Source organism: Jatropha curcas, chromosome 3, assembly GCF_041381405.1.
Source record: "Jatropha curcas cultivar XTBG-Jc1 chromosome 3, XTBG_Jcur_1.0, whole genome shotgun sequence".
NCBI classification, from domain to species: Eukaryota; Viridiplantae; Streptophyta; class Magnoliopsida; order Malpighiales; family Euphorbiaceae; genus Jatropha; species Jatropha curcas.
In genome coordinates, this window is record NC_143153.1 from 8,982,849 (window position 1) to 9,010,343 (window position 27,495).

The 27,495-nt window shown below is 38.1% G+C and overlaps 3 pseudogenes; all 3 read left to right on the top strand.

Annotated features, from left to right (window-relative positions):
- Positions 1–3,612: 3,612 nt before the first annotated feature.
- On the top strand, positions 3,613–8,883 carry LOC105647916 (putative terpene synthase 12; annotated as a pseudogene).
- Positions 8,884–19,074: 10,191 nt separating this feature from the next.
- Positions 19,075–20,555, top strand: LOC149497485 (uncharacterized; annotated as a pseudogene).
- Positions 20,556–23,747: 3,192 nt separating this feature from the next.
- Positions 23,748–27,495, top strand: part of LOC149497486 (uncharacterized) — an 8,361-nt pseudogene continuing 4,613 nt past the window's right edge.

A 27,495-nucleotide genomic window follows, 5' to 3' on the forward strand; every position in this document is an offset into this window, starting at 1 on the left:
ATTGATTAATTGGACTTAAGCCGGATTTGTTCGAAATAAGGCAATTGAACCGTAGTTATTAATTAACTAGGCTCTTTTAACCAATATTGTCGGATTTAAACTTTAATACCACGATTATTGATTAACCGGGCATTTAAGCTTAATCAAATTAATTAAGGCAGTTTATTTACCAAAAAAATGACGTGGATGCATTTATGCAATTGTAGAATTATTAAGAGTAGAAGAGAAATATGCATGAAGTGCTAAAATTAAATAGGCAGAGTTTTGTTTACATACCTGATTTAATCGACGACCGCTTCTTAACTCCAGATTAAGCTCCTCGCTTAGGAAATATTAATTAATTTTAATTCGTTTAATTTTAATGTCCAAATATCACAATAAAAATGCAATAAAAATTAAATTAAATGCAAAAAGCGGTAAAGAAAACGCAAGGAGCGTGAGAGGGAGAAGGATTCGTCCGTCAACACAGACAGGGGTACCAGAAAATGGCTGAAAATGGTCTATTTATAGGCCATTTTCGGGTCCAGGGCGGCAGGCCCAGCACACGCTGGGCGGGGGGGTGCCGCATGGGAGCGACGGGGAAGATGCCGCCCAGTCGGCTGGGGCGGCAAGGCCCCGCCTGGTCTGGGCGGCAGGGTGCAGCCAAGGGGCGGGGGGGGCCAGGCCCCGCATGAGAGGGGCGAAAGGCAACCGCGCGCGCTGGGAGGCTGGACTAGACAGAGATGCGAGCAGGCAAGCCCCGCCAGCGCGAGGCGACAGGCCTCGTCCGCGCGCGCTGGGCGGCAGGCCTCGCCCGCACTGCGCGCGGCAGGCCCCGCCCGCGCGGGGCGACAGGCACCGCGCGCGTTGGGCGGCAGGCCTCGCCCACGCTGGGCGGCAGGCCTTGCCCAGGAAGTGGGGCGGCAGGTGCCGCCCAGGCTGGGCGATTGCTGCCGCTGTGCCCGGCGGCCGGAGTCGCCGTGGCCGGTGTGGACACTGTGCCTCGCTCCGGGGGCCTTTTTGGGAGTTTCGGACCTCCGAAAAATATTCCGAGACCTGTTCCGCGATCCTCGCGATATTCCAGACGTTTTAAGTACCATATTGACATATTTTCGGTGAACTTTCGAAATAGCCTCCGGTCCGGCCGGACTGTTTGCAGTCCGGGAAAACAGGCTTTCTGAGCTTCAAAATTTGGGTATTCACAATTATTATTGTTTATTATTTATTTATTTATTTGCATTTGAGTTTGGATGTCTAATTGTGCATTGCATTACGATGTTTAATTGATTAATATGTCTGCATTTAATTGCAATGCTTGATTAGTTGTGATGTGACAATGCTTTGCCATGTTTGTGTGGGATTAGGATGAAGTGGGTCACCATGGGACTGTGAGGACGGTCTACGATACCGTCGGCCATGTATGGGGAGATCGGCGCCCCCGTGTGCACCTGATGATATGATATGAATGATATGGAAAACCACAGGGCAGCCTCCTAATGGTATGGAAAAGAAAAGAGAGAATGGAAAAACAATGAGAGGGCTGGTCAAGTAAGGATTAGACCGATCGACCATGTATGGGGGATCGGCTCCCTAGTGTACATGTTATGAGAGGATGGGCCATATGGGAGGACGGCTCATCGGGGGTTTCGGTGACGCCACAGACCAATTTCCACGTGATGTGATTATATGAAGATATTAATGATTGTGAGTGCTGGTGATATGCCATTTGTGTGACTGACTGCGTGAGCATATGACTAGTCAAATGACTAGATTGAGATATTTACACATTTGTGTGAATGCGTGTGTTATGCAATAATTATTACTCCTTAGAAAACTCACATGTCTTGTTTGATTTTTCAGGAAGTAAGTTTTTCTTTGATTCGATTTAGGTTATGTTTCTTCGGCGCAGGGCAATAGAGAAATTTTTCTAGTTCCATAATTATTTAACTATGTAATTATATGTATAAAAAGCTATGTATACCAAATAGTTAGTGATTCCGCAGTTGTAGGATTTACATACATTTAGTCGTGTATTAACATAGACGAAATAATTCTGTGAGCCCATATTAGAAATGTGATGTATTGTAAATTGGGCCCGAGCTATGGAATGTTGTAGAAGATAAACTTGGGCCGAGAAATAATAAAATCTTGAGGTTTATTTTTCATAATCATATGGGCTGAATGTTGAAATTTATACTGAGATAATAGATTCTAATGTTTCAGGTTTACTACGGGCCTCGGGAGCCTTAAGCTTACCTGGACCCTAGTGCCGGTCCGATCCATGGAAATAGGTTGTGACACCAACTCACTAGTTTATTGCTCTATAATGAAACTCACCCTTTTAATGAATCAAAATAACAGACAACCTACATTACTTATAACAATTAAATCAAAATTAAGAGTAATTAATATAACTATTAATGAGCTAGAGAATTTATTTTATTTAGTCAATATAAAAACACTTTTTTACTTAATATTGACTAAATTATCAAAAAGCTATAATATTATTCTATTCATTTTTGTATTACGAGTCAACTTTCACATTCTATAATTGATTATTTTTTAATAAGATTCAAAAATTATCATTTAGGTTAAATTAAAATAATATGTTCACATTGAGATTAAAAAATAATTGTTTAGATTAAGACAAAAATAATACTTTTTTTTTTGTTTGATTTAAAACAGTAATGTTCAAAATGTGGTAACACGTCAAATCCTGATTTAAAACAGTATTTTCTTTATGACTATTAACTAAGTTGAATCATTATTAAGATTGTGGGAAGAAATTAGGAATTCAATACAAAAAAAAGATGTGGTCCTTTGACTAATCATGTATCCTTAAATCAGAGGATAATTTACTGGTTTCATGTAGGAGGCTGTAATGGCCAACGAAGCATCAGTTAATGTAGGAGATGGAACTTAATTTCCCTTTCCTTTTTCTTACCAATAACAGTAACTGTCAGCATTGCCAATTGTCTCTACGCAGTCTATGTATGGGTTGGGGTCATCGAAGGATTGGCTTTGGCTACCTTCTGCTTTCCATGCATATAAGAGCCAACTTGTCACACATGATAAGATAATGACTCTTGTTTTTCTTTTTTTTCTTTTTTTTTTCCCATTAAATGCTTTGTGATATTTTATTGTTTTCATTTTATCTAATACTATTATTTAATCTGGATCAAATTTAATGATTTTAATAGAATTAAATTAATGATTTTACCAAATAAAATAAAATAAAATGTGATAGTAATCTGGATCATCTTATCTTTTTAAATAACTTTAACATTTGAACATTTTTATAGTGTTCGGTAATATATCGTTTGAATTAGTTGTTAGAAGGTAAGGTAGCATTTTATAAAAGGTCATCTCTATAACATTTAATTTTTTAGCGTCTTTTACAAAATTACTAAAACAGTTAACAATTAATTTTACGGAATACAACCTAAAATCATAATTAGTCATTCTCATGTACCAACTTTAACATTACATTCCATAAGTCAAGATTACTATTTACATATAAAAAACATGATTACTTAATTATGGGAATCTGGACCTACCAACCCTTTATATATATAGTACAACAGATTCTTAACCAGTAATAAACTTTTCAATAGCATTTAATTACAAAGCGAAATGGCAACCAATCTGAGCAATTTGAGCAAGTATTGTTACCCCATAAATCAAAATGCCTATGCACATATACCTCCGGTAATAACTGCAATAAAAACTCCTAAAATGAATAGAGAGCCCAAATTTTCATTGAAGGCACAAATTTCTCATCCTCCAGATGAGAGACGCTCTGCTAATTACCAACCATCTACTTGGAGCTATAGCTTTTTGCAGTCCTTAAAGAATGATAACGCAGTAAGTATAATACTTTCCTGAAATTTTCTTCCTTTTTTCCCTTGCGAGGACCTATTTTTAGATCCCTTCATCATATATATATAATTATGTGTATATAAGCTTGAAACAAGGATTAATTGCAGGATTTGTTGTATAAAGACAAGGCAAGAAAGCTAGAGGAGGAAGTGAGAAGTGTAATCAATGATGAAAGTAAGGAGTTTTTGACAATTCTTGAACTGATTGATGACATCCAAAGGTTGGGTTTGGAATATCTCTTCAAGAAAGACATAAAGAAAGTGATTGATAGATTCCAAGCTCTGGGAGGATGTAAAGTTATCTCCAATAAATCTCTTCATGTTATTGCTCTCAGCTTTAGACTCCTCAGACAACATGGTTATCAGGTTTTTCAAGGAACTTGTACAGTCGACTATAGTTAATTATTTTGTTAAAAATGAGAAGTCGAATGAAGATCGACACTGAATAAGGACAAAAAGAACTAGGATTCTTACGTTTTAATCAAAGGGCGGAGCCAGGATCTGAGGGCAAAATAATTTATAATCTAGTTAACAAAAACTATATAAAAGTTAAGGGGGCAAAGTGGTTGATGTTATGTCAAAATGTTAAATAGTTATGATTTTTTTACAGGAGAGGGGGGCAACTGCCAGCAAAGGAATAAGATATATTTGAATGCACGGGTTTATATAGGAAACTATATCATAAGTATTATCAAATAACTTGATATATTGGAAAACAAATCTCACTCACATATTGATTAATTGATGACCCAATACATAATTTAACTCTTGAACTATGACAAGAAAAAAAAAAAAAGCTCGTGACACCATAAACTTTAGAATCGACATTGTGGCACCTTAAATCTCACTTTTTGTAATAATCGCATACCTCCTTAATTACTAAAAAACGATAAGTTTTTTAGAGTTTTGGCTTATCTATAAAATATTGATTTGATATGTAGTTAATACAATATTTGAAACAATAATTTTTATATTTTTTAACTATTCATAAGTGTTTAATCAATCTAATTTTATAATTTGAAGTGTTCAATGAGATAAATAAAGTGATTCAATTTCAGTAGGCTTGACATTCTTCTTGGTTCATGTTTTCGTTCCAATTCAAACACTTTAAGTAGAGAAAGAAATAGTTTTACAGATAACCTAGCTAAAAAAGGAGGACTTCTTGTAGAATCTTTTTTGGCATGGTTATAATTATGTTTCAGTTTGGTGGCTTTGATCAGAGGAAAAGAGCTTCTTTAGTTTTTTGATATATGAGGGTTGGGTCATAATTAAATTTTGACTTTCATGGCTACTTTGATTTGATTTAGTTTTGGTTTTAAATTTATTCTTTCTTATTTCAAGAGAAACTTGTATTCTGTTATTGTATTCTCATCAAATATGTAGCTGTTACTCATTTTTTATATATAGGATTATTGCGCAACATCCAACATTATCAATACCCTTTAATTTCATTATTATATTATACGGTTAGTACTTGACTTACATAACTATAATGTATGATGCCTTTAGATGAATTCAGGAATTTCATGGACAAAGATGGTAATCTTGAAGAATGCTTCAAGAAGGATGAGAAAGGAATTCTGAGTCTATACGAGGCTTCATTTTTCTCCTTTGATAGAGAATCTCTATTAGACAAGGCAATGACACAAACAAGAACACATCTCAATAACCTTACTAATAGTAACTCAGACATTAGCCATGCTCTTGAGCTTCCGTTGCGCCAGCGAATGGTTTTGTCGGAAGCACGGTGGTATATTGAAGTATATGGTAAAAGGGAAGAAGCAAATCCGTTGTTGCTTGAACTTGGAAAGCTGAATTTTAATATGGTGCAATCTGTACTCCAAAGAGATCTTAAAGAAATGTCAAGGTAATAATTAAACAAACTATCCTCTTGCACGTTAGATGTGTCTTTATTTTTTTTTAGGTGTAACCTTCGATTTCACTCTGAATTTTTAGAGTGGTTGCAATTTCACTATAAATCAATTTTTGTAACCTAAATACCTTGAATTTATTAACTTAGTTGCAATTACACCCTAATTTTAATTAATATCCAACACATTATTTTTTCATTTTAAAATTGGTTCAATTTTAAAATCAAATACTCAATCTTGATTTTTTTATATTTATTATATGAATACTTGGATTTGATTTTATTATTTATTGTTTAAATAAATGAAGTCCATTATTTAAAATTATTTTAATCAAAATTCTAACCTCAGTTTACTTTTAGGTGTGCAATTGCAACATATCGATAAGTTTATGGCATTTTAATCACTTTTATGGTTCAATTGCACCTTAAAAGCAAATTAGAGTGTAATTGCAACTAGGTTGATAAGTTCAATGTGCCCAGGGTACAAAGATCGATTTATAGTGAAATTGCAACTACTCGAAAAGTTCAAAGTGAAATTAAAGGTTAGGCCTCTTTTTAGGAGCAAAGAAGAATTTTTTATTTATTTAAGAATTAAATAGAAAATAAAGACGCGTTTAAAAAAAACTCAACCAACCAAGTTACTACATTATCAGGCTTTCCCCAATATACCCTATCCTATGCTGGAAAGTTAAGTAAAAATCTGAACCCACACCCAATAGATAATCCAAGAGAAAAGAAACTACAGACAAACAAAAAATATAAAACAAAAAAAAAATATAAGTATATCATATGCAATTTTTATACTATGCAAAAAAGATATTGTACCTGTTATCCTTTTTCTTACTAAGGAATCAGCAAATGAGTTTCTTCCCGTCTTTATATGATAGACTAAACTTGAGATAATACATTAACTAAGGCATTAAATCTATTAAATTTTTTTCACCATTCCCATTTTCTTTTATTTTTGTTGATAACCTAGGTGGTAGCATTTCTTGAATCAGACTCAATGATCAAGAACAACTATTATATTGCGCTTCATAGAATACTTCTATCATTTAGGATGGCTAAAAGTTCAGCCTCAGTTTGAATCCATAACACCCACCAGTATGTATGTTAGATGTGTCTAGCCTAACCTTAACATGTACTTTTCTGTCTGTAACTAGGTGGTGGAACAATTTGGAACTAGCAAAAAATTTGAGGTTTAGTAGAGACAGAGTCATGTAGTGCTTCTTTTGGACCGTTGGAATGGCCTTTGAGCCACAATTTAGCAGATGTCGTAAAGGATTAACAGAAGTCACTTCATTCATTACCACCACTGATGATGTGTATGATATTTACGGCACTTTGGATGAATTGTAGCTGTTTACAGAAGCTGTTGAGAGGTTTGTCTACCATTTCTAATATTGACATCCATCCATTATCATATATTGTTAGATAACTTAATGTATAAATTTGAACCTGTACTTTAAGAGATTATCTTTGTAGTCTCTTTTGAACTTTGCGAGAACTCATTATGACCGTGCACTTTCACATTTCAATAATAACTGTCTCCCTCGTCAAAATGAGATGTGAAAGTATAGGGTTATGATTAAATCCTATAAAAGTATTTTATTTTGGCGAGTGGTATAATTATTGCTGGAAGTGTAGGGTTATGATTAAATTCACATTTCAATAACTTATTGCTTGGCTTTCTATTTTGTGATCGGAAAAAAGGAGGCAGATCGGCTTTGATTAGTCTTTGGATTAGCCAAATTTATTCCAAATTCATCTTTAATAAAATTAAATCTTTTTCCTGATAAAAAGAACAACATTAATTAAATTATACTAATCAGATACAAATATTGAATTATTTCTTTAGATGGGATGTCAATGCTGTGAAAGATCTTCCATATTACATGAAGTTAAGTTTCCTTGCTCTATATAATACTGTCAATGAGATGGCTTACAATACTCTCAAGGACAATGGAGAAATTATTATTCCTCACCTGGCCAAAGCAGTAAGTTCAATTTTGTTTTTAATTAATTATGAATTAAAGTTAATTACATAGCTAATATTAATTATTATATTGTTTATGAACTACTTCAGTGGGGTGATTCATGCAAAGCACTTTTGCAAGAAGCAAAGTGGGCCCACAACAAATCTACACCGTCATCTGAAGAATATATTGAAAATGGATGGCGATCTGTATCAGGAACCGTTATACTTATACATGCTTACTTTTTGTTGGATCAAAACAACTCAAAGGAAGCACTTCATTCCTTACTCAATTACGATCAAATCTTGCAATGACCATCCATTATTTTCAGACTTTGCAATGATCTGGCCACTTCATCGGTATGCATATATATATATATATATATATATATATAGAATTATAAGTTAATGGAGTCAAATATATATAGTTCTTGAATTTTTTTTTTTAGAATTATATAGTTTTTGAAAATCAATTTTCAATCTTTTCTATATTATTATTAATAGTTCCGCGCCAATCTTTAATTTTTTATAGAATGAATCATTCATATAATTCTGAAAATTGTTTAATAAAAGCATTCTTGAATCGAAAATTTTATGAGTATAATAACACATAATTGAAAAATATAGAATTAAAACAAAACTGAAAATCTTTAAAATCTAAAAAAGAGTTTTCTCTAATATATATATAAAATATAATATAATATAATATAATTATATATGTATAAAAAAAATTATTTGTGATACGTTTATGAAGTTATATAGATAATATGTAAACAAATATTAGAATTTAATGGGGTCAAATTAAATTTTTAATGGAATGATCTATAATATAAAATTTTAATATTTTCTTGTTCAACTCTTTACTTCTTCAGGATGAGTTAATTTCAGGTAAAACTGTAAATTCAATATCGTGTTATATGCATGAATATAGAGTTTTAGAGGAGGAAGCACAAGAACATATAAATAAATTGATAAAGAAGGCTTGGAAGAAAATAAATGAACGTGAAATTGGTGAGACCCAGTTTGCAAAGCCTTTCATTGAAGCAACTATTAATCTTGCACGGATTTCTCAATTCACATACCAACATGGAGATAGCCATGGAGCTCCCGATAGTAGATCAAAGAGAAGAGTTTTGTCATTGATTGTTGAGCCTATTTCTATAGATAAGTTTTATAGATGAATTTAGAACTTAATTATTTTAATTTAGTGACCAATCAAATAAAAATGGTCATTCAAATCAAATAGTTAGTTTATCATCTACGTGGCATAAATGATACTGTTCCTTTTTTTTCCCTTTTTTTTAAAGCTCAATTTATAGCTTTAGTTGATGGTTGAATTAATGTTTAATCACCAAGTTGTGTTACAGTTTGGTTGATATATAATTATTTTAATGAGTTGTTGGGTCTAGAATTGTTACGGGTCCATTGGGCTTGCATCTATTAGGGGTGCTTTGGATAGGTGGATAAACGGATCAATGCTTGTACAATTTGAGAATAAGAAGAGTTTAGAAAGGAAAAGTAAAGATGAGAATAAGAACTAATGTTTAAGCACCTCGCGGTTGCCTGGGACGAATCTCGATGCGCCATCTCGTTTTACGTGTCATCCGGACAGTTTTAGTAAAAACGTGCCACCTAAGCCCTAGAAAAGCGCCATCTCATCTCCCCATTTGCCCATAAATAGGGCAAGGGTTCAAGAGGTGAGGGAGAATGTTCTTGGATTAGAAGGGAAAACTATTGCATTTTTTTTCCTCATCTTTGATTTAAAGCTACATCTTATGATTATAGCTTGAATCTTGGGTATTATTCATAAGTTTTGACAAAAACTCCCTTGAACCTCGTGATTAAACATCAAAAAATTATTCTCATTAATCTAGACCTCGGATCATTCAACAAGCATCAAAGTTCTTGGATCTCATGATTCATTTCTACACCAATCTTTGGATTTTCTCCAAAATAAGGTAATCTACGATAGTTTTGATCTTATTTCTTCATATTTTTCCTTTTTCTAGTGCACAAGACACCTATTCTTTATTGGTTGTGAGGAAACTCGTGATCAACCAACTATTTCTAACTATGCAAGTAGTGGAGCACGCCAATTGTTGCAAGCCAAACAACTCTGCAGTATTTTTCTGGGTTTCCTGATTAGGGAAGATACGCAAGCCACTACGTGTGGCACATGCCCCTACTAGTGGCACATGGACCTTTATTTTAGCGACTTAGTATGTAAAGTTCAATAAAACGACTATGATTTCGAGATCCATTTGAGTTAAGCTTTAAGCATCTTTGCTTTTATTGTGTATCAGACTCATGTTGGCCCGAATAAATAAATAAACAACAAGAAATTGGTGGTGATAGGTATATTTGTTCATCATCTATGATGAGCATCAAAGTCTTGAACCATAATCTTATGTTAACTTTTAATGTTAATAGTTATTTGTGTTTTGCTTCTTTTAATATTTATTGCTTTTATATGAATTGGTTTGATGTAAGGGATTCATAATGAATCCTCCTAATTGCTTTGTGTAATAACTTATTGGGTTATGAAATTTTGATGGATTGATGGATAGATTGTAAAGTACATTATGAGTTGTAATTCTTTTCTCTTTTCTCCCTTTCTTTGCTTGTTTTTATTTTACGCTTTACTTAAATGTTATTGTTCATGATTGCCACATTTCAAAATTGCATTAAACTCATTTTTCACCTCAATTAAAATTAATCATATTATTAAGATTGTGAATGAGTGGACAACGAAGGAGTTTGATTTTCAACCGGGCTATCCTGGTGCCTAACACCTTCCCGACCCAACTCCCTTACCCAATCTCTGGTTAAAATTGGATTAGTCATTTTTTAAGAAATGGCTAGTTCATAAATTTTTTTCCTAAAGAGGGTGGTGACTCCAAAAATAGAGCTCTTATTAAAGTAAGAGCTATTTTTACAAAAATCCCTTTTCCAAAAATAAGGTCGTCTTTCTGAGGACGTTAAAATGAGTATAATAAGAGAAAACCGATTTGAAGAATTAAAATATATCAAACCCATTTTTTTTTCATTTGCGAATCCCTATAGCATCCTCAGTCTAGCGACTCCACTGGGGATCAAACATTGTGAATAATAATATTATTAACATTGTTAATAATAATATGATTAATTTTGGTTTCGAGAAAGGAGTTGACTCTAATGTTCTCCTATCATTCACATTGTTAATAACAATATTATTAACTTGAAATTGAGTTTAAATTGTTGTACACATAAATGGTATTCATGCATTATTCTCTTCTTAATCTCTTTTCTACCCAAAATCTAAAGGTGATATTAGGGGATGTGGTCCTTTCACTCTACTCGATTTTTGGGATCCGCACTAATATACACCGCCACTAATATACACCACCTATAATCCTTGTACCTTTTGGTATGTCAAAAGAATTAGCACAATCTGTCATCACCATTGGCTTAGACCAAAAGCTAAATTGGAGAAAGCAACCAATTCTTGCTTATGGAACCCAAGACTTGTTTAACCCGACCAAAGCTCATATAATGACACTACTTCCTTCCCTTAGGGTTACCATAATAAATTAATATTCTGTCATTCATCCAATAAATGCGAGAGAGGTCGGTCTGGTAAAGATTTTCGTAAGTGTACGAAATCGCAACAAGTAATATAGAGTGAAAATAGTATCATATCCACAGGGATTGTATACCAAGGACCAAAATTATGTTAACATATTATTATTTAAACGACAATAAGAGAGATTTGTTATGAGAAAAGTAAATTTGAAAATAAAACAGAAAGAAATCAAACAACAAAATTTAGATGGAAAGAGATCAAGGATTTGAAACTACTAGGGATATTGATTTCACTTCATTCTATCCAATTTATTTTATTAGTTTGATAATCAATTTTAATTGTTCAAGTAGGGGAAACAACCCTAAAATCACTAACAAGCTCTCCCGATGTATTGTTAGCTATTCTAATCTACCTATCTTTTAATAGCGCAATCAAACATGAATTAAATCATTAAGTTTTATGGTTTGTTTTGTGAATTCATAACCTAAGTTCATTAACTTATGAAAACCCCCCATGAGTCAAACCATATAGCTTCCGCATCAAGTTATTATTCTCATGTAATTTATTACCTTTTTCATATCAAAAACCCTTCTCCCGATAGTGATAAATGAAATAAATCAATCCAGGGGATAAACTCTGCCTCGAAGCTTTAAGTTCAATAATAAATTATAGCAAGAACAAAGAAAAACAAATCTAATATTATAAATTGGAATCGAATTAAGCTACATCAAATCCCTAGTATGAGAGTTTAGCTAGACATAGTAATTAAATAAAACTCAGTAATACTTGAATAAATCTTCATAATCAATAATGAACAATGAAAAGAAAGACAAGATTAAGAGTTTAGAGATAAAAACTAGGCAACAACTATGTGGATGGCTTCCTTGAATCTTGACACAAATCTTGGATGCTTGAAATCTTTGAGAGAGAGAGAACTATATAAAAAGAATACTAAAATTTGAGATATCTTACAATGAATAGCTCCCCTCTTTATATAGACCTCCTGGAGTAAAATCTGACTCCGTTTAGGAAATAGAATCCTAATTCAGTACAAAATCTTCTTTAGGAGATCATGACTGTTTAGGCCTTGGATTTCTTCTTAGTTAGGACTCTTTTCTCTTCCTAAATAGGTTTAGATCTTGTTTAACACGTTTAGGAAAATATCCGAGGCGGGCCCATGTGAGAAAAAGATTGGCTTGCATTTTTAGTTCAAGTCAGCTCTACCTTCGAAGCACGGACGTGCCATCTAGCACGGCTTGGGCGTGCTAGAGTCTGGATCTATGAATGACTTAGCATGGGTCGTGATCTACAACACGCTCAGAGAACTCTTTTGTGGCACGAGCGTGCGCCCTAGCACGGCTTGGGTGTGTTAGGCTCTGACCTTCCAAGATAAATTTCATCACAGGCCGTGCTAGGAAAACACACCCTGAGGTTCATTTGGGCACGGGCGTGTCCTATAGCACGGGCTAGCCGTGCTAGCCTCTGACTCTCCACTTGGTTCCTCTTAGTTTAGCACGGGCGTGCTATGGTGCACGGTCAGGGCGTGCTAGCCTCTGACTATTTTGCTTTGTAATGCTCTTTTCTGTGCCAAAACCCTGCAAATTTCTTTCAGATCAAGTGGATTATGATTTAAGGAAGTTATGATCAAAGATTATAGTTAAAATGAAGAAAAACTAAATCAAAGTGATAAGATTTGCTAAAATTCTAAATAAATATCTCGTTTTGAAACGTAGAAGAGAGAGAGACCTAAGAGAAGTACTTCAATCAAAACAAGCCAAATGAGAGCTCTCCACTGATGATATTCCTATCGAGGCCAAATCTCAAGTGTCTAAAAAGGAAGCTCCTCCGATTCGATCATTAACAAATGAAGAGCCCCTAAAAGAGGCTCATCAACTGTTGCTCGAAATCAAGCAAGCACAACTTGAAGCCATAGCTCTCTTCCAAGACGTGGAGGCATATTTCACTCTCATACATAACATTGCCAACCGCCTTGTGGAAATAGGGCATTTCACTTTAGAGGATGCTAGACTATATCAAAGGTTTTAGATCTTAAGTTTTAAAGCATTGTAAATATTTAAATAGGGCCTAAGTATTCTATGTAAAAAGTCAACTTTTGGAGTAATATATGGAGCTTTTTATTTTGAGTTGAGTATTTCTAATGTTATTAAAAGAAAAAAGAAAAGAGAAAAAAAGTCTTACCTGTATATAAATAAAAGACCCTACTCAAACACGGTTTGAGGCAAAAAGAAAGGGATGTATTAGAAAAGAAAAAGAGACATTCCAAATATTTGCCACAAAATAAGACACGCTTTGATTCTTTCAGTTCTCGAAAGCCTTTCTAGTCTTCATTTTGGACAGTTCCATTTGAATCATGACAGAATATAACATTAGTTGCATTTCATAATGCTGTGTTAGGTGATTGCATTTTACGTGACATCTCCATGCATACATGCATCTTGTCGTTGTTTATTCCTAACCTTTTTTTTTTTTTTTGTAATCAAGATAGCATCGAGAAAAGACAAAGGGCCTTAAGGCATCAATTGGCTGAGGACAAATAGTAGACTGGTTAGAATTGTAGAAACTTCAATCCCATCTGATCAACTTGAGCCGAATTCTGTTAATCTCTCGAGCTCCCGTTCTGTTTTAAAGGACTCTCCCATTGCAAATTGCTTTTCAAACCACTATCGATTCTGTTTCTGCTTCTGCTTCTTCATCTACTGTAAGAATGGGTGATGGAAATATTCCTGCTTTTGAAATTAAAAAGATTGTCACTACCCGTCTAGAGAAACTCCTCTGCTCTTATAAAGGGAAAGAGCATGTTAATGTCGAAGACGATGAGAACAAAAGGAGAGCCGAAAAAGAAGGAACAAGCTGATGAGACATGGCAAGATGAAGAGTTCTTTGCAAGAAGGTGATGAATAAGAAAGCCGAATCTGAGGTAGTCCCTTCTGAGAAGCTTGATAAATTGGAGAATGTAATAAGATAAAATATAATCCTCTATGTAGGAAGGTAGGGGATTGGGTAGATAAGGATAATATGGAGTAAATAAGAGAAGAGATGTTGTATAGAGTATGACCCTTAATGTAGGAAGATCAGTGAGGGGTGGGATAGACGACATGCAATGCAAAATTACTACGCAAATTTTCACATCAGTTTTTCACGAAGCAGATGCACTGAGCTGTTTCATTGGAAAGCTGAGAACAATGATGATTGGAGATGTGAAGCATGGAGTTGATGCAACGATCGATGAGGTAATCGATCCGTTTGAGTGGGGGAGAACGTAGGGGTGCGAGTCCAGCAGCCCTACCCATGGTGCCATACCATGGCAACCCTATGGATGAAGTAAGGCTATTGGAGACAAGAATAGCATGCTGGATGGTATATGGACCGAGAATATGAGAGTTGAGACCCGGCGTAATGCTCTCCACAGCCCCAGGGCCGGTATGCGGGACCGAGCCCTAGTGAGCTAGGATGCGGGCATCATGTTCTATTAAGAGGGACTAATGTCTCCATAGGGAAGGAGCTCTCTTGACACTATAGGGCCGAGGGCCTATAGTGCCCATTTCTCCTGAAGTGAAGGTTTATTTATAGGCAGGACTATGTTGCCCGGGATGCCCAAAGGCATTAAGCCCATAAACGGTTGTGTGAGATCCTTATATATGCATTGCAAGATAAGTCCTACAGTCGGAAAGGATGCAAAGACCCTTCAAATATGCATGGCTAGCCTAGGTTATCAGCTAAGTCTAGGTGCCATACGCATGCCAAAGGCTCCGACGTTCTCACACTGTGATATTAGAAGATGGATAAGAAAATGGAGAATATCAACTTTTACAAGATGCCTAAGGTGTCCAAGTGCGATGGCACTAGTGACCCTAAAGTGCACGTCATGCAGTACAAAGATATAATAGAACTAGTGGGTTTGTCGTCTTAGGAAATCTTAAGGATGTTCCCCATGTCGTTAACTGGTTCAGCCAAGACATGGTACTACAATTCAGGGAAGAAAGTAAGAAGAGATTAGAACGAGCTCACAATCGTATTCTTGAAAGAGTATGCTTATAACCTCCAAATGAATGTCAATCTGAGAGACCTCGAGACCATTGTACAAAAGACTGACGAAACCTTCTCTGATTATATGGTAGATATAGACTGTCGAAATGGGCTGTCCGGCTCTGACCGCACGGACTCGATCCTTAAAAAGGCCGACCTAAAAAAGCTCGTTAAAAAACGGGCTTCTAATATTCAAGCCCGATCCGGTTCACGCAGGCCTGTGGCGGGTCCGGACATATCCGTTTTGAGAGTCCATATTTTTTTTCTTTTTTTTTTTTTTGAACTTTACTAGTTTTTTGAATTTTTATTAGCTTTGTATGTTCATTCAAAGAGCCCTAACATGGAAAAAATAAGGAAGCAAGCTCTCTTAGTCAGTCTATGTAAATTTTGAATTGTTATTCCCCTTTTTATTTTAAATTTTTATGATATATACATACATATTGTTCTAAAGTGGGCTCCCACGGACCCATCCGGCACGGCCCGCGCGGGCTTTGGTAAAAAACGGTCTAGGTGAGAAAAGCTCATTTTAAAATAGGCCTCAATTTTTTTGCCCATATCCAAACATTTTACACACGAGCATGGGTTGTCCGCAGGCTTAAGCATGTTTTGACATTACTAACTAGATAGAGAGCCAATGTCACTGAGGAGTAGACCTAATTACTGAGGAACAGATTAAGATTTTCATAAAGGGCACCCTACTAGCTTTTAGAGAAAAGATGTACTACGTGGAGTTGGCTGAATTTCCCAAAGTCTATGAGGCAAGGACTGCCACTGAAGATAAACTTTCAAAAGAAAAGAGATATAGGCATTGCTCGAGAAATTGTAACTGGCCAAGGTTCCAAAGATCACGTTCTTGAGGAAAGTCCGCCAACTCAAACAAGACCGCTACCACGACTACTTTGGATTTATGTGACGCAACTATGCAACAAAGGAGGTTCTCTAACTTCGGTGCTCCTTTGTTTAAGGTGTTCAAAAAGGTTAAATCCGTGGGTCTCTTATAGCCACTAGCACCAAGACCACTTCCTAATCCTTTGCCCAAAAATTTCAATCAGAATGCTTTCTGTAAGTTTCATCAAGGAAATGGTCACATTACAGACCAATACTTAAGGTTGAGGCATGAAATCCAAAATCTAATTGATGATGGAAAGGTGACAAATCCAGAGAAGTTGAGGCTTAGCACTCAAACTAATCCATTGCCGAACTTTCACAGTGTGCCACCTCCAAAGAATTTATATATGGTTGAGTCTAGAAAGACTCCCAAGGAGGTAATAGCTGAGTTTGAAAAGGAAGAAAAAAGAGAACAACTCTTAAAATAAATTTTTGTGATGGTCTTGAATGTACGGGAAGATAATGATGAAGAATGGTTGAATCCTATGGATTAATGGGTTCAAAGTGAAGATGACCTGACAGTGAATCCCATTACTCTTAAAGTGTGGAGTAATAAGGAGGAAGAGGAAGCAAAAGAAGTAAACAATATGACCGTAGTGGCTGAGTGTACCAGCCTGATATGAACAAAGCAAAAGTAGCCAAGAATGAAAAGGTAAGCCCTTCGGTTAAGTCAAAGGAAGATATAGAAGATGATGCACTAATAAAATAACTCAAGAGAACAAATGCCAATGTTAGCATGTGGGATTTGCTCATCTCATCAAAAAAATATTGAGAGGCTTTGCTAAAAGTAATGGTTGGGATTCTAGTTTCATCAATGATCTCTATAGTGGACTTTGTAGGGTTGATTCAACATAACCCCCTCATAATTACTTTTTCAGATGATGAATTTTCACTCGAGGTTAGGAATCATACTAAAGCTTTGTTCATAAAGACTGAGTAAGAGGAAGGGTGATAAGTAACGTCATGATAGATGGCGGTTCTACTCTAAATGTACCTCCCTTGAAGCTATTGTCCAACTTCAAACTAAATGTTTCTAATTTTAGACCCTCTGATGTGGTCATCCGTGCGTATTATGACTCGAAGAGACAGGTAGAGGGTATCTTTAAGTTGTAGTGAAAGTGGGGCCGATTAAAAAGAAAATTGAGTTCATAGTGATTGACATTCCCTAACCTTCGCCCTACTCTTCAGGTGCCTATGGTATCATTCTTTGGGAGGTATTCTTTCTACTCTTCACCAGAAAATCAAATTCCCCTTTCGATGGAGAAGTGATCACCATCCCGGTTGCTAGTGAAAAGAGCATAGCCACTTTAAATCTAGACAAGCAGATATTCCTTCCGTGGACTGGCTTTCAAGTAGTAGTCTTAAGTGTGGACATTGGGCCCGCTGTCTTTAACTTCATGAAAAGAATAAACTTTGAAGAGGGCAAAGGACTTAGCAAGATCAACAAGGGATAACTGAATTGCTTGATTTCCGAACTCAAAGACATTGTATGGGTCTAGGGTATAAATATGAAGCAAGTTGAAGAATACACTTGGCTGGTATGACGTGGATGGACGTTTCGTCCGTTGAGTGATCAATCCTCTTCGTGTTTGCTAATAGAGCCTTTTGAACATAAAGGGAAGACACAGATGTGGTTAATGTCCTCAAGGTTGAGCTTGAGAGACTAGAGAAGAAGGAAGTAATCAAGAATGAAGAAGGGATTCAAGGGTCAAAGGCGGCCGAGACTAAAGGCGAAGGGGAGCAAGCGGTTCAAAAAGAAGAGAATAAGAAGGAAAGCACTGCTGAAGCAATTGAAGATCATGCGTATCAAGTCTTGAAGGAAATAAGAGCATGCATTGAAGAGAGCTTTGAGGATGCTGAGTCCCCGTCCTCTGTTTTTATTTCTGATTATGATGAGGATAATTGTAATAAACTAACCATGCTTTTTAAAGAAACGAACTTTAATTTTGCTTACTTTTTTGATGTCTTTCTTGATGGTTCTATTCATCAAGTAGATAAGCTCATGTGCATTTTTGACATAAACACATCACACATGCTTGAATTTAATATTGACACAAAAGATAACCTACATAATTTATTAATTGGGCCTAACCTAACACAAGAATTAAATATAAAATTTCAAAACCTGCTCATGGACAAGAAGAAGATTTCAAATGGGAAGAAAGACACTAGCTGGCTTTTAATAAAATTAAGGAGTATCTTAGTAAGCCGCCGGTGTTAATTCCTCCTAAAGCAGGTATTTCCCTTAAACTTTACATTTCTACTTCTTGTGATTCTGTTGGATGTTTACTAACACAAGAAAATCAAAGTAGGAGCAAGTGGTTTATTATTTAAGCAGAAGATTAATACCTATAGAGACAAGATATTCACCCGTTGAGAACCTTTGTTTGGCATTGTACTTTAGCTGCTCTAAACTAAGACATTACTTTATCAATTCTCGTGTGTATGTCGTATCACAAACTGAACTGATAAAGTACATGCTGTCAAGGTCAATCATTACTAGAAGGATAGGAAAATGGTCCTTACCTTTGTCTAAATTCAGCTTCATATATTGCCCACAAAAGGCTATGAAAGGACAAGCCTTAGCTGATCATCCATGTTTGGAGCTAGAAGAATTGGAGATGTAAGACTTGCTAGTGTATAGTACGAAAAAGGTCCCCTAGACACTCAAGTTTAATGGTTCAAGTACGAATATATAGCAGAAGGTGCTGGAATGGTGATTACATCTCCTGGTGAAGTTAAGACAGCTTTGTTATTCAACTTGGATTTCTGATTTACCAATAACCAAGCAGAGTATGAAGCTCTGGTGATTGGTCTAGAGATTCTTAAAGAGCTTGGAGCTAAGGAGATTCACATAATAGGAGACGCATAGCTCATGATCAGACAACTTACAGGAGAATATAAATGTGGTAGTGCATCTCTGATTTCTTACTTTGTAATTGCCATTCAAATGCTAGATGATTTCAAAGAAGTATCATGCACTCATGTTCCATGGGAGGAAAACTGGGAAGCAGATGAGTTAGCACAGATTGCCTCTGGTTTAAGGATGCTTGAGGATTTAATAAAGAAAACAATTTGTGTCAAAAGAAGAAGACATCCTTCACTAGAAGAGAGAGGGATTGCAGTTGATGTTTTTAATACTAACCTTGATTTTAATATTGTAGATGATTGGAGAACACCTTACAGGAGATACTTGGAATGCCCATCCCAGAAGACTCCATATCGCATCAAAATCCAAGCCCTTCGTTTTGTGTTGATTGAAGCAAAACTGTACAGAAAGGGTTTTGATGGTTTGTTGCCTCGATGCGTTGGGTTTCCTGAAGCTATGGAAGTTATGAAACAGGTGCACGAAGGAGTTTGTGGAGCGCACCAAGCTGGTATTAAAATGAGGTGGCTTCTCAGGAGACATAACTATTTTTGGCCGACCATACTAAAGGATTGCATCAGTTATGCAAAGGGCTGCCAGCAATGCCAGAGGTATGGAAGTATTCAGAGGATTCTCGCAGAAGAACTACTGCCAATCTTAAAGCCATGGCCATTTAGAGGATGGGCTTTAAATGTTATTGGCAAGGTCTATCCTGCATCATCAAAAGGTCATTCTTTCATTCTGGTGGGCACAGATTATTTCACAAAGTGGGAATAAGCCATAACTCTAAAAAAAGTGGAACAACAAGATGTTGTAAGGTTCATTAAGGAGCATGTCATTCACAAGTTTGGAATCCCACAAACTATTACAATTGATCAGGGTACCATGTTTACTGGACATGAAGTGAAATTTGCTGAAGATTATGGAATCAAACTCTTTAGCTCCACACCTTACTATGCACAAGCTAATGGCCAAGCTGAGGCATCTAATATAGTCTTTATCAGCATCTTAAAAAGATGATTGAAGGCAAACTTAGGGATTGGCATAACTTGTTATTGAAAACATTATATGCATACAAAACATCAAAGAGAGATAAAACAGAAGCAAGTCCATTTACAACACTTATGGCTATAATGCAGTCCTTCCTATGGAGGCAGTCGTTCCGTCACTCAGGGTTGCAAAACAAAATGACTTTACTCTTGATGCTTACCTACAAGCTACGACAATGGAATTAGAAGAATTAGATGACATATGCAAGGATGCTTTTAATAGAATGATAGTGTAGAGAAAGAAGGTAGCTAGGGCCTACAATAGGAGGATTCATAAAAAACGTGTTCCAGGAAGGTGATCTAGTGTGGAAATCAGTGTTACCTTTGGGTTCTAAGGGTAGAGAGTTTGGTAAAGGGTCTTCTAATTGGGAGGGACCTTTTAGAGTTGTTTTCCCCGAAAACACGAAATTGGTTGGTTGTTATTATTTGGTTTTGTTTTGAAAAAGAGGTGATAAAACCTTTTGGATATGCGGTGCCGATAAATCGGTCTTATAAATCATTTTAGTTGCCACCCATTTTTTCAGCAATGGGACCGTTTCCAATTTTTATTTTTAAAAGTGACTCCTTTTAACCCATTTTATTTAAGGCCAAATTATTTGAAAGAAAACTGGTCAGGCGTACCAAGTACGATTCTAGGTAAGGGAATTAGGTACGTCGGCCCGTTGGAAGCTGACGCCCGGAAAACCGGCCTCTTTTAACCTACGATTTCTAATTGATTTTATTTTAGAAAAGCCAATTATTTAAACCCAACCCGAATAAATCGAACCGAGCTCCTATGTGGAAAATTATTTAATCGTCCCAAGTAAACTCATCCATTGCATTCATTCATAAATTAAGCATCACATCCATCATTCATCCACCATACATATCAAATAAAATTAAAAGAACCGCTATTGCCTTATGGTTAAAGGCGGGCCACAAATCGGATTTAATAATATAATTAAAAGGGAATAACAAATATTAAATCTAAAAAATACCACAATCACAATAGATTAATTGACTTGGTTTGATTAAAATTCGATTTACCCATTGTTGATCATTTTTCTGGATTAAGATTAAGAATCTATTTAATAAAATGAAATTAAGACAAGATAATATGAGTAATCTGGGACTAGAAGCTAGCCGCGTCACGCAACTGTTCTATGGAAGAACAGTCGCGTGGCGCAGCTCTATTTTTATTCTGGGATTTGTATTAGTTGCGTCACGCAGCTGTTCTATAAAGAATAGTCGCGCGACGAAACTCTAGTTATGGTCCTGTAGACTAGAACAGTTGCGTCACGCAGTTGTTCTATGAAGAACAGTCGCGTGACGGAACTCCTAGTTGCGTGACGGAGCCATTTGTGACTTATTTATAACACTCAGGCTTATTGATTATTCTTTTTCAGCGAAACATTAAATACAAATATAAAACAAAGTATAACTGAGTACACGTACAGCTGCATCACGCAGGTGGTCCAATCCAGGCTAAGAGCTTTTGGACAGGAGCAGTCCCATCACGCGGGTAGTAGCTGCGTGACGCGGCTGCTCTGGTCCGCAACTACCTTTCAAACTACTCTTTTCTACGTGTTCTTTTTATTATAAGTGATTAAAATCAACCCAGAAGATTTCAACAATGGACAAACTTACATTTAATCAATAATAGGTCAACTAAACACTATGAAAATGAGATTTTTAGGAGACAAAATGCTAGAAATGAAAAAGAAAAAGTTAGAATCGTTACCTAGCCCTCAGATTTGAGGATTGCATGCACTGAGATTAACTCAGAGGTGTTGTTTCACGATTCCAGAAGTGTATTCACCAAGTCCTTTCACAGAATAGATAATTTTCTTTTTCTTTCTTTGCTCTCTTTTCCTCCTCTTATCTTTTTGTATTTTTTTTTATTTGATTTTGAATCTAAAATATCTATGACTCGATCTCCCCCAAGTTTACTCAGTTGAATTCTTAAGGAAGAACCCTAGTCGTTAACCTAGAAACTTAAAAATCAGAATGCAATTTTTCTTAGAAGAAATGAGAGCAAAGTGTCAAAAGTCCCGTTTTTGCTGTAAAATGTTGTATTTATATGACTAGGGCAACAGAGCAGTTGCGTCACGCGGGTAGAAGCTGCGTGACGCACCCGTAAGCTTGCGTGATGCGACTTACTTTTCGTAAAGTTGCCGCGTATCCATACAAACAGTGCAGGCCGTTGCACGGGCGCGCGCCAGAGGTGTCAGCCTTGTTAGAGCTGCGTGACGCAGCTAAGGGTGCCGTCACGCAGGTACTAGCTGCGTGATGCAACCCTAACGCGGGTCAGGCTCCTTTGGGCGGTTTGATTCAATTTTTGGTTCAAACACTTCTGGTTTATCGTGATACCTTATCCCTTATCCTCATATCATCATCGGGTCAGGTGGAGGCATAAAATCACGCGTCAACAGTTTGCCCCCCCACTTTATCATTAATTGTATAAACGATTAGTGTTAAAGTGGTCTATTGACGCGCCTTTTATCAGGTAATCATCTCCGAAGCTCGGTTTGATCGGCTTGGAAAGATGCTGAATCAATCATCTGGTCACCTCCTAAGCTCGGTTTGATCGGCTTTGTCGGTTTCCATCCAACATGTGAATGACTTCAAAGCTCGGTTTGATCGGCCTGAAGGACTTTAAATGTTTGGTCACCTTCTCAGCTCGGTTTGATCGGCTTCGTCGGTTTCCATGGAATCTGAAGAGGCATCCTCGAAGCTTGGTTTGATCGGCTTAAAAGATGTTGATTTGATAACAAAGTCTTCAAAGCTCGGTTTGATCGGCTTGAAGAGCTTTGATCTGGCCACCTTCTCAGCTCGGTTTGGTCGGCTTTGTCGGCTCCAGTCGGTTTAGAAAAGGCATCCTCGAGGCTCGGTTTGATCGGCCCGAAAGATGTCGGTTTTACCCTGGTCAACTTCGCAATTCATCATCATCGACCAGGGGGAAAATTTCAAACAGCTTTGCAATGCACCATCACTGTTTTGAAATTATTCTGATTAACTTCGCAATGCACCATCACTAATTAGAAGGACCTATCGGCTTCGAAAAACCATCACTGGTTGGCCTGAAAAATTTTTCATAAAAAGAAAAGCAATATCCGTGTGCAAACGAACCTTGCCTTTTGTTAGAAAAATATTGGAACGTCATACGTTCCCCTGCAAAGATTCACATTAAGGCAAAAGGTTATATTTTTGCCCCCAGTCCGGAATTTCGGCCTAGGACAAAAAATATCCACTTTTATAGGCAAAAATTTCGGTATAAAATATTTAACAAAAATTTGTTATCTGCATTCCCAAGTATAACTTTTATGATATAGTGGTTGAAAGAAAACTTACCTGAGGGTAATCTGGCAATTTGATGCTCCTGCCCCCTGTGCGGTGAGTAGACAAAAATTGCTGAAGTGTACGGGCCGCACATCGACGTCAAATTGCCGAAGTGGACCATTATGGGCTTTAAAATAAATCGCACGGGCCTATTGGTCTCGAAAAGAGGTAACGGGCCCAATGCTCTTCTTGGGCTTGGAAGAATGGGCCGGGCCCAACTTGCTCACTATAAGTAACGTCTATTCTTAATCGATTCAGTTTCACTTATCACAAACCCTAAGCAATTGAGAATTCTTTGAACTTTCAACCGAAAAGATGTCTCAGATTTCAGAAATCCCCGCTTCTGCTTACACTCCTGAGATGGAGATCCTCGGGGCCCTACCCGATATTTCGACATTCGATGGCGAACCGGTGCCGGTGAGCCTAAATCCGTTGACCCCCGGGACACGACCGCTGCAGCTTCTGCCGTTGCCGGGTACGGAGTTCCCGGTCAGATATGAGACGAGCATTAAAACTTGATTTGTTGACACTTAATTGTTGGTAGCTCTAGGCGACTTGATTTTGCTCTGAAAATTGTATGAAAACAACACAAACATAGTGAAATTAGGTTGAAATTGAATCACTGCGTACCTTCGACAGTTGCGTCACGCAGCTGTTCTTTGGAAGAACAGTTGCGTGACGCGACTGTTCGTCAACGAGTAAGAGTCTTGAACAGTTGCGTGACGCAGCTAGCGAGATGCGTGGCGCAACTTCGTGGTTGCGTGGCGCATCTGTTCTTAGGGCAACGTATTTCAAACAGTTGCATGACGCAGCTGTGGAGTGGCGTGGCACGAGTGCTGAGATGCGCTACACAGCCGTGCTTTAGGTGTGCAACTTGGCGAAGCTGCGTGACGCGGCCGTGTGGTCGCGTGACTTGGCTTTGTAGTTGCGTGATGCAGCTACGGTTCAAACCGTTTTTGGTCTTTTTTTCATTCTTCCTGCCATATAAGAAGATAAACAATTGTTAGTATGTATTTATTGAAATTGAAAATTTTTTCTTACAGGTTAATCTGGGTAAGGCCCGCTCGGGTGGATCGGCCACTGATGCTTCCGCTTTTTGGGATTTACTGGACCCTCCTATGCGAGCCTGGGTCGTTGCTGCTGGGTTCGGGGATTACGCCGCAGGATTGCGTCGCACCCAGCCTCGTTTCCCGCCCGCTATGCGATATGCATTGATGGAGCGGTGGAATGACTGCACACACACTTTTGTGTTCGGGTTCGGTGAGATGACCCTCACACCCGTGGACTATGCTGCGATCACTGGTCTATGCTTCACTAGCCCGACTCCCCCACTGGATGCTCCGTATCAGACGGCCACTCTCGAGGCCCAGCTGGTCCGTTCCTTGCTCGGTGTCACCTCACAAACTCGGTACACCGTGCAGGGATGTATGTCCTACGAGATGGTCTTCCGGTTCTGGGCCGAGAGGATCAGGACCCGCTTAGAGGCTTGGAGGGAGTTGCCGGATGAGGCCCGACCTGCGGCTCCTGCGTATACTCGGGAGGAGAGGGACCAGGCTGCTCGGTCCTTCTTGTTCTACATTATTTAGTCCCAGCTGCTGTGCACCTCCCAGAATAAGGGAGATCCGGCGGTGCTGGCATGTCTGCGGGACCTGAGCTAGGTCGGGTCCTTCGACTGGGCCACACTCGGTTTGGCTCATCTCTATCACGGTCTGGATGTCTGGACCCGTGGTAGCGGTGAGTCGAACTGGCTGTTCATCCGACCTCTGGAGGTAACATTCTTTCACTCTTCACCTTTTTATTCGTCATTCTCAACTGTTCAACTAACTGATGTCATTTCTATCTCTGTTGCAGGTATGGTCCTATGAGTACTGTATCTATCCGGGTGGTCCGAGTGGCGACTCTCCGGTCGAGTCCAGGAGGATTCCTCGCTATCTGGCCCACTGCCATCACACTTATGCCAGTGGCGAGGATCCCGAGTACTGGCGGAGCTTCCTTAATGACTGGGAGCTGTCCGATGTAAGTACACACAGATACTCTGAACATTTAGCTTATCTTCTTTTTCCTTTTTTATTTCAATGCACAACAAATACTGATTTCTTATTTATATTTATTTCTGTAGCTGTCCTTGACTCCATGGGACTGCGAGGCCTGGAGGACCTACCCGGGCCGGAGGTTGCTGAGTTGCACACCCGGTCGAGGCTGCTGATGCGAGGATACTGGGCCGACCGCTATTTCCTCGGAGAGAGAGTTTTTGACACTCCGGTAGCTCCATCACAGCGGAGGGTGCCTCATGCCCCTCCTCGACATATGTGTCTGCTGGAGGGCTTGACCCGGGAGGACTTGGAGGTAGAGTACAGAGGCTTCTCGGTGAACGATTTCCTGTCCGCCGGTGACTTCCCTTCTTACTTTGCTTCTAGGATGCAGGCGCGGCTTCCTGAGGTCCTCGAGTACACCCAGGTAACTCATCTGATCTTCTGCCTTATTTACTATTATTACTATTTTCACTATTTCAAATCACTGATGCCATTATTTTCTCTGTAACTTAATGCAGGAGCGGAAGACGCACAAGACTACGGCTCACTACCGAGCTGAGGCAGCGGCTGAGGCAGGTGGCGCGGCGGCTCCGGCTGGACCGGCCGGTGTAGTGCTGGGTGACGTGCTGTTCCCACCTGTATGGAGGTAGTGCTGGATCCTAGTCTAGGCCTTGGATCTGGCATCATCATCCCTACTGATCTTCGGCAGGCTCCTCCTCCAGTGCAGCTGGACCCTGAGCACACTACACATGTAAGTTATAAATCAAATTTACAAAGTTAGAAGCATTTTACCTGAGTAATCTTTTAATGGATGTTCCTTGTTTGCAGGTGCCGGTCCAGAGATATCAGGAGATCTGCCAGCGGTTCGGGTTTGCCCGGTCCTACATTGGTCGGCTGTACTCCGAGCGGCATGAGTTGGTATGAATTTTACACACATTTACCTTTTTGCTTCTTATTATTTGGTAAACTTTCTTACACATGTCTGCTTTTACAGGAGCTGGAGAATGGGAGGTTGCGGAGGCATCAGTCTCGCCAGTCCAGCGCTGTGAGCCGACTCCAGGCAGAGGTGGAGCAGCTTCGGACGAAGCTGGAGGTTGAGGGCATCCCGCTTGATTCTTTTGAGGAGGATGAGGACGACTCTTCTTCCGATGAGGCGCCACCGTCTCCATCTCCTTCGGCTGCTGCTGGTCCTAGCCGTAGGTGGCAGTAGTCCTGCTGCACGTCTCAGCCATTTTTTAACATTTTTGAACATCTTGAACATTCAGTAGTGTTAAATTATTATTTTTGGATGGTTTTACAGTTATTTATTTTTATTTTCTTTTCATGGTATTATTTACACACATTTTTTTTATATTGTTGTATGTGTTTATATTTTACAACTGCGAAGTCTTGTTCCTGCAAAAATAAAACACAAATACAAAAATACGAAAAAGAGGACGGTGTCCCGTTTGTTTGCAAAAACGGTGCACCTTGTTAGTGGTCCATGGACCGATTTATTATAAATAAAATGAATGAAATAAAATGAAATAAAGAAAGAATAAAATAATGGACTTAAAAAGAAATACTACAAAAATCAATCACCAAACAACAGTGGATCGTATCACTTACCTGACAGGGCGATTAACGCGGTCATAAAGATTCAACCTCCTTATTGTACAAATCGTCCTTCTTATTGATTAGTGTGGCTTTAAATGCTCACCAACCCAAGTAGTCCATACATAAATGTCTTTTCAACTACTCTTGACAGTGGGCATTAAGTCGAGTGATGACAATGCTTCACTCACCGGTCCCTTTACCCTTCTATAAATGGGCGTTTCATTTCACTTTTCCTTTGCATCCAATCATTCAAAGCAGATCAATTTCTTAGATAATCCCTTTTCATGGCTTTCAGAAACCAAGTCTCAACCTTCGTCCAATCCATTTCTGATGACTTATGGCAGATTCCCCCTATGGATCAACTTGCCTGGTTAAGGTATTTCAAAGATCTAAAACCTAACCATGGCTTCTTGTCTGGCTCGTTATCATTTTAA